At 42.6% G+C, this 14666-nt stretch overlaps 1 long non-coding RNA gene across 1 annotated transcript in view; it reads right to left on the bottom strand.

Annotated features, from left to right (window-relative positions):
* Positions 1–2743, bottom strand: part of LOC128745235 (uncharacterized) — a 33608-nt gene extending 30865 nt beyond the window's left edge. The window contains exon 1 of the long non-coding RNA XR_008412528.1: positions 2222–2743. This is a non-coding gene — a long non-coding RNA (uncharacterized LOC128745235). The remainder of the gene's footprint in view (positions 1–2221) is intronic.
* Between the last annotated feature and the right edge of the window lie 11923 nt (positions 2744–14666).

Consider the following 14666-nt stretch of genomic DNA (forward strand, 5'->3'; position numbering starts at 1 on the left):
AACTAAGGGATAATCCCTAATAGACAGTAAACCTAGGAAAATGCATGCACCTAAATAGTAGTGGTTTCTGCAGGGGGGCTGCCACCCCGCAGTGGCCGGCGCTTCCGACGGCGGGTCACCGGCGCACACTCGCGGCCTACGGCCGTCTCGCCCTGAATCATCTAGGAAACATTTGCTACTAACACGGTAAATACGTCTCGCACCTTATAATGAAGATGTATTTATAATTAAGAAATATGAGATAAAAACCAGGTAAAAACAAGTTTATTACCCTATCACTAAAGCGGCCGAAATATTTCATTCAATATCCCGCCGTGTCCATCTTTGTTGACCGCACATAGCAAAGCTAACAGTTGTGTCCATTGTTGTTGAACACGGTTTGCTTTCCGCACGGTAGTTGGTAGTTGTCCTGTGAAAAATGAGTGCATCCGGCGATTCATCCGATGTTGCTGGTTTCAACGATGAAGAAAGTGCACCTGTCGTCAAAATTGTGTTGTCGCAGAGAGGAAAACCGATGCTTTCCAGTGATGGGGTACTATTCAATAAAAACAAGCAGGTAATGTACGCAACTATTGTTGGTTCCCATCACCTGTCAATGACCAGGATCATTAAAGAGCTGCGGATGGAGCAAAAGGCGATAGAGAGGAACATCCTTAGAATTCTTCAAGGGGATGTTCCGAATTCGCGCCGAGAAATAGACGAAAAAATCTACTCGAAATGTGTTAATGCTCACAAAATGAGCAGCAAAAATTTTGTTGACGCAGTTGCGGTTTTATTAAGCGCTAAACAAAGGCGTTCGTAAAGCATGTTTTGTTTGTTTAATAGTAGTAGTTTGTTTTTTGTTTGATTAAAGTTATTTGTTAACTACTTGCCAATTCATGGTTTTTTATTGAGTAGTTATTTAGGCATTCTGAAAAATTTCGGCCTTTCGTGATTCGGCCTTACGTGATTCGGCCTTCTGTGACTGTTATTGAAATTCGACCATTTGGATTTCGGCCATTCGTGATTCGGCCATTTGTGTTTCGGCCATTCGGTACCAGCCCGTATTATCAGCGGAAGTCGGGCCTACTTCGGACTCCACAAACACTTGCGGTCCAACAATTTCAGCCCCCGTACAAAGTGCACACTGTACAAAACGCTAATTAGACTGGTTGTCCTCTACGGGCACGAAACGTGGACACTGCTAGAAGAGGACCTACGAGCACTCGGAGTTTACGAACGGCGGGTGCTAAGAAGCATCTTTGGTGGAGTGCAAGAGTACGGTGTATGGAGGCGAAGAATGAACCACGAACTCGCGCGTCTCAGCGGCGAACCAAGTATTCAGAAAGTGGTTAAAGCTGGACGGATACGTTGGGCAGGACATGTTGCTAGAATGCCGGACAACTATCCTGCAAAAATGGTTTTCGCATCAAATCCGGTAGGAACAAGACGAAGACGGGCACAGCGAGCGAGGTGGCAAGACCAGGTGGAGCGAGATCTGGCGAGCACTGGGTGCCCGCGGAACTGGAGATCAGTTGCCATGGACCGAAACAGATGGAGAAATTATACTGCGCAGGCCTTGTCATAAGACGTTAGGCCAATTAAGTAAGTAAGAACCTTCTCTGACCCCAAAAACCCCTACATGCACATTTTCACGCCGATCGGTTCAGTAGTTTTCGATTCTATAAGGAACATAGGGACAGACAGACAGAAATCCATTTTTATAGGTATAGATATGTCGCAGCCAACCAGGTTTATATTGGTAATATAAACAAGCACATTTAATTTGCTTTATTAGTAGTTCTATTATGATGTTATAGCTAGCTATACTTAATTTTTTACTTGCATCATCTTGGTATTGCGTAACACCATGATAAAATCAGAGGTAAAGATACCGCAATAAAACCTCTATAAAATTGAAATAAAACCACGCTGACTTAGACTGGTTACTTAGGCAGTGTTCCCCAGGAAACAGAAAAGATTCTGCCAAAGCGAATTGCTGTGCGATCCACATTTATTTATGACTTGCTCTACCGGATTAGCTGGAATATCTTATCCAGCCAACCGAATACTTTCTGGTAGAAACTCCACAATCAAACCAAGTTTAATGATGATTTCGTGCCGTTTTTTTTATCGACTCCTTCTTCAGTTGTAACTGTTTTTCCTTCCTGTAGACTTCATTCCTCCTGTGCAAGCATCTGTTTTTCTTCTAACCGGAATGCCGGTTCCTCTAATTACTCACTTCTTTACTCCAATTGCTCCAATAGCTTCTCGATTCTTGTTAACGAAATTTCTCTTTTGCAATTTTCAATTGGGCTTCCGTAATATTTTTTCACCCACGACACGCAACACTAACTGCAGATCTTTACTACCGCATGCTTTCCAAAGACAGCATCAAACCATAAAAACGGGTAAGTACATTGAATATCGTAAAACATTGCATCCGTAAGTGTACAGAAGTGTAAAGATCAATAAATGATTAGGTTCTGGAGGTAGCACGGCAATGTGAGTTAATATAATTCTTTTGCGAGCAGAAAAATCACGCTCATATTCACGTCAAAAACACCTTATCCGAATGCACACTCACGTCCGCCTAGCAGCAGCACCACCATTTTTGAACTCATGAGCACGAAATTTGCGCATTTAGCAGTTTAGGAATCGCCATTGTGCTTCACCGACTGACTGCTTACGTAGCAGCAGCAGCAGCACACTACCTAGATATTGGATGGCGCGTTGCACTCAAATGCTGCGATATGCACATCCAGATCAACTCGCAGCTGTTGCATACTGGGTGAGCGAAGGGAATTTCATTCTTCCTGTAGTCCTATCCCAGTGCGCGTTAGTGGACCACGAAACAAACCTCGTAACCCCCTGAAAATGTGGTTTTGTTGTATGGGACGTAACATATCCATCATATAGGACCAACAAGTTGAATTCATTCCATATTTTCTTTAGACTATCACCAAATTAAAAACTTGTTACAAACTTAAAAAAGTCGAACCACCCTAGAGAGCAAATACCTACCGACAAATCAACCCAGCTTCTGGTGTGTCTGCTGCACAGCTGTTTTCTTCCCGCAAACTGTTGGCCAGCCGGTCAGGCAGGAAATGGACCTAGGACCTAGCCACACCACACGAAATTGCAATGACAGCACAGCCAGCGCAGCGCAGCAGCAGTGGCTGCTGACTGCCTTTTCCGCAGATATTTGTTGAACCGGAACCGAGGTTGGAGCAACTGTTAGCAGCTTTTTTTTTCTTCTTCTGCTTGTTCCTCTACTCGCCACTTTCACCGCAAAGCTTTTAACCCCATTGACCTTGCCACTATTTACTATTTGCAGTTTTTGGGTTTCGGTTGGATTTTTGGTTGGTTTCCCATACATACAGTAGGTTGGTAGGTACACCGGATTCGATGTGTCCGGAATGGCACTGGCACCGCAGCAGCAACAGCTGCTCACGCAACCGAAATTTGAGTTTACTCTTTAAGGGGCCAACTTGCGCTCGAGTGCACGCGTGGGTGGAGTACATTCATTGCGGGAAAAATGTTTTCAATTCGAAACAAACCCCATCGTGAGCTTACGAAATGAGCACTTACCAGGAAGAATGTTTTTAAACGTTTTGCTTATTTGCTGGTTTTTACACTTTATAGTAGCAGAGGGTTCACATTACGTAATAATATTTAAGTGTTGTTCAAAAAGTAGACTCATTGGTGTTTTCCGATAGCGAATAAAGGATGATATCATCCGCGAACCATAGGAGCATGTGAGATTTCGTGATGATGGTACCGGTCCTCTGCACGACTGCCCCCTGAATAGCACCTTTCAACAGCAAATTCGATAGCCTTATTTGAAACCACCTCTCACCCGTTATTCTGACGCTTGATCTATAACCATCAAAGGTAGCACGTATCAGCCTAATCAGTTTTGTTGGAAAACCATGTTCAAGCATCATTCGCCACAGGTTATTTCGCTGAACTGAATCGTACGTCGCCTTGAAGTCTATAAACAAAAGATGAGTTTGCAAGTTGAATTCCCGGATTTTATCGAGAATTTGTCGCAAGGTTGTCATTTGGTCTGTCGTGGAGCGTCCCTTTTGAAAACCGCACTGGTATTCGCCAACCAAGGTTTTCTGCAACGGCCTCAGTTCATGAAACAAGATGCGGGAGAGAATTTTGTTTGCAGAATTGAGGAGAGTAATGCCTCGGTAATTGCTGCACTCGACTCGACGGTCCTTTTTGTAAATAGGGCATATGAGACCTTCCCACCAGTCCATAGGTAGTTCCTCCTCAGTCCATATATTTAGTACAATCTGATGGATTGCACAATGCAGCGCTCTCGACTTTCAAAAGTTCGGCGGGAATTTCGTCCTTTCCAGCTGCTTTGCCGTTTACAGCTCATTCGCTGCTTTTCTAACCTCGTCCAAAGTTGCTGGATCCACTGCTTGTCCATCATCCTGAATCGTTATCCTATTTCTGTTGACCGCTCCATCTTGTTTACCTTTCAACAATACATCAAAATGATGCCTAGCCACTTTCGATCTTTCGGTAATCAGGATCCCTTCCTTGTCGTTGCACATAACAGGTGTTGACACGGTCCAGGTTCTTGATTCCGTTTATCGCAATAAAAAAGCTTCTCGTATCGCGCCTCTCGAAGCAATTCTCCGACTCCGCAAGAACGCGATCCCAGTGCTGGCATTTGGCATTCTTATGACGATGAAGTCACTTTTCGGCAACTCTAGCATCTCGGAATATCTCTCTGCTCTGGCTCTGGCTCTGTCGTAGTTGCAGCCAATATGTGACTTCTGGCTCGGTTCTTCTCATCAGCAGGGTTTTTTTCACGTGTGGACTCATTACTGCGACCACTATAGTTGATCTATTGTAACATCGCCAGGGTGTTTGCTGTATGATCTGCACTGCATTTCTTTTTGTTATAATCGCTATTGAGTGAGCGATACAATGAGAATATAATTTCGTATTTTTTTAAAAAACATTCGTAAAGCTATATTCGTAGCTGATATAAATAATTTCATACCATTTAAAAACATTCGTAGGCCAATTGTCTACCGCAAATGTTGTTATTACGAAGGATTCGTATTTTCTACCAGAGCACATTCGTAGCTGTCTTGCATCAAAACTCATTTAATGCACGGTTGTCGTCTGGCATCGTTATCGACAAAAAGGGGTTGCGAAGATTGTATGAAGAGAAAAACGACTTGTGCAATTATGACCTGTTTGGTATGCAGTAGTTGTGGTTCTGTGGTTTGCGGCGTCGTCGGCTGTTCGTAAAGAAGTCGATCGATTCCCGATAAAATCGGCTTTTTTCCGGAGTTAAAAGAGATTTCGCTGTTTTTCAGTAGGTATCAGTAATGTAGAATACTGACACCTATCGGAAAATAGTAAAATCTAGTATTATTTTTACCGAGAGCGTTTTCGTGCATTTTGTAAAATGCAATGATTCGTCCGAATATGTTAATATGTACGAAACATTCAGGACTGATTTTACGAATCTACTTCATGGTTGTTGTTTGTTTGATTATAGTCACTTTAACAGCTTAGGTCATTCGTGACTATTGCGGGGTTGGGATTTGAACCCGGGTCCTCGGCATGAGAGGCGTGAATGCTAACCACTACGCCGGGATTGACCCCACTCTACTTCATGGTAGAATAACGAAAGAATTCGTAAAGCAAACGTTCGTTTTCGTACAATAAACCAAGTTTTATTATCAGTGTATGCTTATTAAATTTCATGCGGGCTTGTGTGTATTGAGGTTTACCATTCCTTCAAAGCTTGATCTACTTTACCCACTAATTCCTCGCTGCCAGCACTATCCCATATTATAAGTGCTTCGTTCCTCTGACCAGTACACTTAACTATAGGAGGGACATTTGCACTGTCAAGAGGCTTCAGTGGTTAAATACAGGTATACCTCAATAGTACTTACCCTCCATAATACGTACATTTGCCTCGATAGTACGTACATTTTCCAGCAACACTTTATTTGTTTCATTCCAAGCTTCACAAAAGGCAATATTAAATTAATACCACTAAAATATATATTCATTCAATAGTGTGTGCAAATTTGCAAATTTCATGCAATATTAAGCATTATACATAAATGCTTCAAAGCCTAAAATTGTGAATCGATAGGACGTACACTTCGGTAATACGTACGCTAAACGAAGCAAAGGTGTACGTACTGTCGAGGTATACCTGTATATAGAATTCAGCATGAAGGAAGGGTAAATGAGGGGCCTGAGAATAAACCCATGCTAAAGTCACTTGACATCGAATGCCGTGATTCTACTAAGATTCGAACCCACGACCGCTCGCTTGTCAAAGCAGACTCGATGATCTCGCGGCTACGGAGACCCCCCCACCCAGCAGCAGGGTTACAAAAGAATACAGACTTGCGTCAATATCACAGATTAAACAGATTTTTGAGCTTTCACAATGAGAGTGAAAAAGACGGAAATAGTCAGAAAAACAACTCTCCATCTCTTTCACACTCATCGTTTTGCATTGGGCAGATTTCAGCACAGATATTTTCCGCGCTGTACAGAAGGCTAGATTTTTCCAACAAAAAACACAGAACTATGTGTGACATCCCTGCTCTGGACTCGACTCGGGACTCTGGACTCGCCTCGGGACTCTGGAGTCTGGACTCGACTCTGTAATCTGAATTATAAATTCTGGTTTCTGAAATTCTTGACCATGGACCCTGGACATTTGTTTCTGGACTCTGAATTCTGGACTCTGGATTCTGAACTCTGGACTCTGGACGCTGTACTCTGATTTTTAAGACTCTGGGGTTGAGGGTCTGAACCCTGGACTCGACTCTGAACTTTGGACCATGGACGCTAGACTTTGGACTCTAGACCATGGACTTTGGACTTTGGACTCTGGCTTCTGGGTTTGACTCTGGACGCTGTACTCTGGTTTCTGACACTCTGGACTTTGGACCCAGGGATCTGAGCTCAAGACCCTTTTTTATTGAGGTAAATATTCGATGACATAAAATACTTAAGAGTTAGTATCCTATATCATATTGTGTGTTCAAAAAGCGTGTAGGGCGCTATATCTCTGCATATTAGCGTTGATAGGAGGAAATGCTTATCAACTTAGGAACTATATTGGCTTGTTTCATTATGCCTGATTTTTGTTTTCAGGTATAATAAATTCAAATTTGTCACGAGGTTTTCGAGTCATTTTAAATCTCGCATGTGCATAATATTTTTAGATATGAATTATCAAATTATGGTTGTATATGAGCACCAATGGCATTATATTAAATTTATTAAAAGGTATTTTTTAAAGGTATCTTAATTTTCGTAATTACTGGCTTTACCAGAAAATTTTTGAATAGTCAGGTTAGTCTCATATAACTCCCCCCATCTACTAACAACATTTCCTTTCCCGAAATACTTGTGAAGATGCAGAGGATTCCCTGGTCTTTAGTAGCAACAAGTATTGGACTAACATTCCTTCCCATCCCACCAGGACCCGCATTCGGACGTGGCCGGCGTCGGTATTGATCAGCATGCAGGGACCTGATAAGGTTGCACAATGAGGAATAGCGTGCTGTCCCAAGCATGCTCTTTCCAGCCATCATTTTGCAATTTTCATCGGTCCTGGTCAATAACGGAGTAGCAGCACACGGGCGGTATCCTATGCTTATGCTTATGCTTATGCTTATATCATATTGTGTGTTCAATCACTAGTGGTGACTTTTCAACACTATTAGAATTGCATTACTCTAGACTGTGGAATCTGGACTCAACTCGGGACTGTGGACTGTGGACTGTGGGCTCTGGACTCTGGACTCTGGACTCTGGACTCTGGACTCTGGACTCTGGACTCTGGTTTCTGAGGTTCCTTAGACCCTGATATAGCTTACTTCATTTAGAATTGAAACAAACTTTTGCTCATATTGTGGCGCTCTTGGGGGACGGATTTGGACGTTCTTGGTGCCCACGTGTCGAAAATTTTGTTTGCTTCACCGATGTATTTTGGACATTTCGCAAAACGACTGCATTTTGTAAACAAATAACATGGAAGCCGAGAGAAGGGAAAAAATTGTGCACAGTTATTTGGGAAATCCATTGTGGTCTGCATCTAGGCACGCTAAACAGCTGAAATTCAAAAAAGCTGAAATATCAAACGGTATAAGGAAATATTGACGACGATTCGGAAGCTTCCAGCTAATCATCGAAGTGGAACTGTCGACCGGAAACTACGTGATAAGACTTTGAAGACCATCAAGAGGAACCCCAATCAGTCGGACCGTGATTTGGCGTTGAAAATTCGGTGCTGCCCATAGTAGCGTGAGAGGAATTCGACTCCGGGAAGGAATCAAGTCGTATCGAGCTAGCCGGAATATTGTGGCCAAAGTCCGTACTTGAAACCTATACGACCGGGTGCTAACCAACTTCGACGGGTCTTCTGATGGTCAGTGAAACCTATGTCTAGGCTGTCTTCGGGCAAATGCCAGATCAAAAATTTTACTTGGCAACGGATCGGGGGGATGTTCCAAGCCAATTGAAATTTGTTTTTGCCGACAAATATGCACGAAAATTTATAATTTGGCAGGGCATTTGCAACTGTGGCAGAAAAACGAAAGTTTTCGTTACAAATATGACGTCGGATGTGTGTCCAAAAACGAATTTTTGCGAATTCGATCCCAACACCATCACGTGGCGATTTGGGCCAGATTTGGTAAGCTGTAATTACAGCAAAGTCGTTCAAGAATGGTATGCAGAGAAATGGGTCCAGTTTGTTCCGAAAGACCTTAACCCACCCAATTGCCCCCAGTTCCGCCCTATTGAGAAATACTGGGCAATCATGAAGAAGAGACTCAAGGCAATAAGAAAAGTTGTCAAAGATATCAATCAGATGAAGACCTGATGGAATAAGGTAGCCAAAACGGTTGACGAAGAAAGTGGGCGCCGCCTAATGAGCCATATAACAGGAAAAGTTCGAGAATTCCTTCGAAACCGTGACGAATAATTTTATGCGTATTGTTTCTTAAAAGTATGAGGAAAATGCTACATTTGTGTAAGAAAAGATCTTGAATTCAATAATAAATAACTGAAATACACGCAATTGTTTTTGTTCCAATACTATCTGAAGCAAGCTTTATAGGACTCTGAACTCTGGACGCTCTGATTTCTGACTGATTCTGGACTCTGGACTCTGGACCCGACACTGGACTCTGGACGCTGTACTCTGGTTTCTGAAACTCTGAACTCTGAAACATGCTCCCTGGACTTTGGACTTTGGACTCTATACGCTCTGATTTCTGTGACTCTGGGCTCGACTCGAGACTCTGGACTCTGGACTCTGGACTTTTCACTCTGGATTCTGAACACTGATTTTTGAGACTCCTCAATCTGAATTCCAAGATTTGGGCTCTCACCTTTTGACTAACAGAGTTAAGCTTCAAGCTTTGAATACTGGAACTTAGACTTCAAGATTTTGATTGAAAAATCAAAACTCCAAGATTTGCACCTCGAGATTGGAATTTCGAAACACGTTCTCCAAGATGAAAATTCTGGGCCGTGGACTCCAGATTCTGGATGCCGGATATTCGCTGCGAGTAACTACAATCTGGGCTTGCGACTATGAGGACTCTAGGACTTGAAACTTTGAGTTCCACCATTTGGTCTCTAAGATTATTGCTACAAGATTTTGATCCCGTGATTTGAGAGTCCAAGCTGCATAATTTTGAGTCTGAGATTTAGAATACAAGGGTAGCAATCTAAGATTTGGACTCCAAAATCTACAGTCCAAAAGTTGATAAATGCTAGGCGCTTTGCAGCTGAATAGAGCCTGACCTTTGGACTGCCTTGGATCGAATCTGTACAGAAATGGTTCATCTGTAACGCGCATCGTAATCTGACCTGGAAGGATCCAGTCGAACTTCCTGGATATGAACACAGGTGTAAGCTGTTAGACATACCCACATTGGAAAAGCAAAGGGACTATGTGTGTGGCGTATTTGTTGAAAAGCTATTATGTGGATCAATGGATGCCTCTTGCACTCTAGCAAATATCAATGTGAACACGCCTTCGAGAATTCTTCGCTAAACTGACTTTCTTAGCATTCCATTCCATTGTTACCGCTATGTGCGCAGTGTTTGAAACTATGTTCTACATGTTTGATTTTAATATTAGCAGTATCGTTTCCGTCACCGTAGATTATTTTCTGCTCCACACTTCGGTGGTCTTTGGAAGCGACTAGTACGGAGCTTACAAAATCGAAACGACGAGACGCTCTTGACAATCCTCATCTCATTAATTCAGGGTTTTATTGATTGATCTGGATTGATTTTCTGGTGATGGAATAACTCAATTAGTACGAGACGTTCACTGTGTTAAGACGTTCTTTTTTCGTCCGAAGATGGCTGAAATAAACATAGTAGGCTGAAACGCGTAACGCAGAGCAAGAGCTGAGCAATTTTAGACAGCTCTCATGTTGCTTCAACCGCTTCCAGCAGAGGCCTAATTAAAATTATTTTAAAATCTAGTGGAGTTTATCTAACCACATGTATTAAATTTTATAACTTATTTTTAAATTAAACTGCCTTTAAAATGATAAAAAAGTTAAATGAATATTGATCAATTTAGTGATTAATGGATCAAGTACCCTACTGTGAATAATTTTGATCCCACACTCAGAAAAATCCGTTTTTACTGTACGCTAAAAACGAGTGAACTATAAAGCTATAAAACAAACCCCGCCGACGCGTAATTCCAAACGCAATCGACAACCCCGTCGACTAGCTGAACTAGGATGCCACTTTGGGGCAACGCTCGATACAGTACAATCTGCATATTTATATACTCGGCAGGGTGGTTCTTAACTCTTTTGCATACTGTTTTTCCTTTCCTAGAAATATTGTGGTAGTCTCGGTTTTAGTACTGTCTACGTAACAATGCAGAAACTAAATAGAACTGATCTACTACCGTTCGCCCTTCCCACCCGTTACCAACATTTTTCGGAGACGAGCTGAATAGCAATTTAGTGTTCGTACAAGTCTAGCCAACCCAGCGGACGACAGAGATCATGTGGCGGCTTTCCGCAGTATAGTAAAGCTCCGTAAAGATTTGCATTCATTTAAATAGATAACGAGAGTGAACATATGTATTTGGATTTCAATTCGTCGACTGCCATGTTGGCTGCTGCTGCTGCTGCTGCTGTTGATGGGTCTGTCAGGCGCCACAAGGGTGGCAACATCAATGCTGTGCCGGTTGTACTGTGCATTCAGTTGCTTTTTTTTAAGTTTCGAGGTAACCGTAAAAATATAAACGTCCCCATGGCGAAAGCACTTACTCAATCATGCGGAAGCTACGGGTATGAAACATATATTTTAATCGTCACTGCGATTCATAATTTTAAAAGCTTTTTACTCTGCATAATTCCGCAGAGCGGAATTTTTATCTCAGCTGGAGTACAAAAAAACGGAAAATCCAAAGACCTAGCTGTCAGTGAACTTTCATACCGTACTCGAGACACAAACGTTTCAGCAGATCCCCGCCGACAACCGGCAGTGCGGATTAACCAGATGGAAGGAACACATTTTGCGGCGCTGAAATATGCCACCCGCTTTTGTCAAGAGGATGAGCCTTTTATTATTCGCATGAGCCATGAGAATGGCTACTTTCATCTGAAACGGTTCTTTCCATTATCAAATTTTCAATCTCGATTGTAAGAAAAGTCATTGCTAATCACGCTTGATCTGTGTTGCACTTTGATTGAAAATATGGGACTATCCCACATTTTCCATTCGTTTGACTGAACGAACAATTTTCCCGCTCCAGTTGGCGGGTCGTCTCCGAGTCCCAGGGACGGGCCCACCGCTAGTTGGTGGTACTTCGCCGTATTTGCAACTCCAGGACGACAAAGTCACCAAATGGCGTACGGCGCAGTCCATCCTGGCAGCGTGAACTCTCGCAACTTGCTAATGGAAACAGCAAGCGAATTAGGAATGTGTATCGAAACTTTCCCTGTCAAGCGCCGCTGCCCTAGCGCCGCAGCAGCAGCAGCGCAGCGGCAACAATCGGAGAGGAGAAATGCATCAATTAAAACTTTGCTAATCCAAACTCTCAGCCAACAATTAGTGCACTCACTCCGAAGGAGGAGGTCTAGAGCGTCGTACAGGGAACAGCTTCAAAGGGATTCTCGGTCGGTTCGGAACTGGTACCAGCCGAAAAGTTGCTCCTCGCTGTTTCGCATTCAACCCGATCAAACGAGTTTTTGAGATAGCGAGGAGATTACCTACTGCAGCAGCAGTAGGAGCAGCGATTGCACTAAATACAACATCAAAACGATGGCAGTCAGTTTGACTTTCATGATATGCGGGTAATCGTGAAGATAGTTTATGAAGCAAGATTTAGTTTACGGAAGGTTTGATACTATTTGAGCATAATTCATGTCGTAGTGAAACGTCGTTCGACGTTTAGATTGAATTAGATATAAGATAATGTTATTCAGAATTTATTAAAATTATACTACTCAAGCGTGTGTGATTTCAATTTAAAGGGGTGGGCCGTTTTCAAAAGCCTGAACAAATTATCGGGGTCAATCGAGAGGAGTAATTTAACGACCAGTTCGATAGGGCTTCCCATTATTACCCACTACAATTACAACATTATACAAACCGAACCCGTAATCAAATTTACAATGACAATTTTATCACACCTGGGACTACCAACAAATTGGGTCGACTGTTGTTACCAGTCGTGGGTTATCTCCTACCTCAGAGGGATACATGCAACCAGTACTCAGTACTCAGTGGAACTGAGTATACTTTTACCGATGAACACAATTTTATGTTCATCTTTACCAACATTGTTTCATATATTCAATTCTGAATCAGATATACCCACTATTCGGTTAATCTATCCAATATGAACAGTTGGATAAAGAATCAACAGGGCCGAAGGGTCACAACCGGGGCCCGGCAACGTTACCTTCAATTGCAAATCATCACTCGACAATGAAGTAATAAAGCTTCGGTTTCAACTGAAGCAGCACCGTTTCGCATCAAAACTGGCTTCAATCAGTGTCAATAAAATGGGTTTCTTTCCATAAGATGATCGGGTTTAAAGTTTCATTTTTTTCTAACAGATATTCAGCAGAAGGTCAATAACTTTTAATGCAAATGGATTGAGGTCGAGTAACATTTCGTACAATATAACGCATATAATATTTAATCTAGTCAACATCGACGAATCAGTCGTTCACCCTTATTCTGCGCGGCGAGCGACGTGACTATTTTGGATTCGCCGCAAATCAAGTGACAATTGTCACCTAGGCGACTCGCTTTGATTTTCTTGGCTTAGATACCGAAGTAACGAAAAGTTTCAAGGTCAAATATCCTCATACATTTTCTTCGTGATCGCCTTGCTTCACAGGCAGGGACGTAAGTTAAATACACCATCCAGGGGCGTAGCGAGAAATTTTTCTTAGGGGGGGGGGGGGGGTTACAAAAAAATTACATAGCCTAACCTTAAGGGGTTTATTCAGGAAATGGGGAATTATCTTCAATCATCATAACCCTTTTTGGTTTATACTCCGGGTTCTTCATTTGACTTAAAAAAACAAATTGATATGAAAGAAGGTAAATGTTGAAATTGCACCTCCCAGTTGACATCGTGGTACGTTGTATATTCAAATCTTGACTGGGAGAGACTATTAGTGTCAATAGGATCGAGTCCCTTCCACGCGCGGCAAAAGTCGAGACAAGTTGACAGCTTAACCTGCATGCTTTTCAACATCGTCCTTGAGAAGATGATCCGGCGAGCAAAATCGAAACGAGAGACTCAATTTTCAGTGAAAGTATCAAACTTCTTGGCTACGCAGATGACTTTGATATTGTAGGCCGAAACTTCGCAACGGCGGAGGCCATCTGCACTAGACTGAAATCGGAGATTAGTAGGACTGGGCTAATAAATGCGTCGCAGGCCAAATACCTGATTGGTATAGGCTCAAAATGACGAACGTGCACTTTTCGTGGACGGTAATCGTTGGGATCGCTGGTGGCCGCCGTTAACATAAATAAGGAGATCCTGCGGCGCATTTAAGCAGAAAATCGAGTCTACTTTGCCCTTCGCCAAACGCTTCCATCCGCTAGCAAACGATAGCCACCATACGATGCTGACATAGTACATAGCCCTTATTAGACCGGTAGTTTTTATGGATTTGAAGATATTCAGGGAGGACAGCCCGCACTTGCGGACGATATTTCATGGAGCAAAAGCTGGAAGCGAAGAGCGGCGGAGGTACACTAGAATCTCTTGTTACGTCCATTTATTTTACGTGATTTCCTTTTGCGTCAATATTTATACATATGGAATTTGAATTAATATCGTCTCGTTTTACGTCTAAAATTTGAATTAACGTCCACCCTTTTTTCGACCGATTGTTCTTACGTCCCATAATAGTGTACGTAAAACGAAATTAGCGTGTATCTTGAGCAGCAGACACAACTTGCGGATATTCTGGTAACGGTAAACTACGGTGGACCGGACGACAGTCATAAGGAATAAGTTTCTATTTAACAACCCCAAGGGCACCCAGAACAGAGGGGCTCTACGTGTGAGATGACTCAACCTGATCTTGCGATTTGCGCCTTCTGAAGCGCCTGGAAAATTGGCGGCGAGTAACCCAAGATTAAGTTGCATGCAGTCGACT

The sequence above is a fragment of the Sabethes cyaneus genome, chromosome 1, assembly GCF_943734655.1.
Source record: "Sabethes cyaneus chromosome 1, idSabCyanKW18_F2, whole genome shotgun sequence".
Taxonomy (NCBI): domain Eukaryota; kingdom Metazoa; phylum Arthropoda; class Insecta; order Diptera; family Culicidae; genus Sabethes; species Sabethes cyaneus.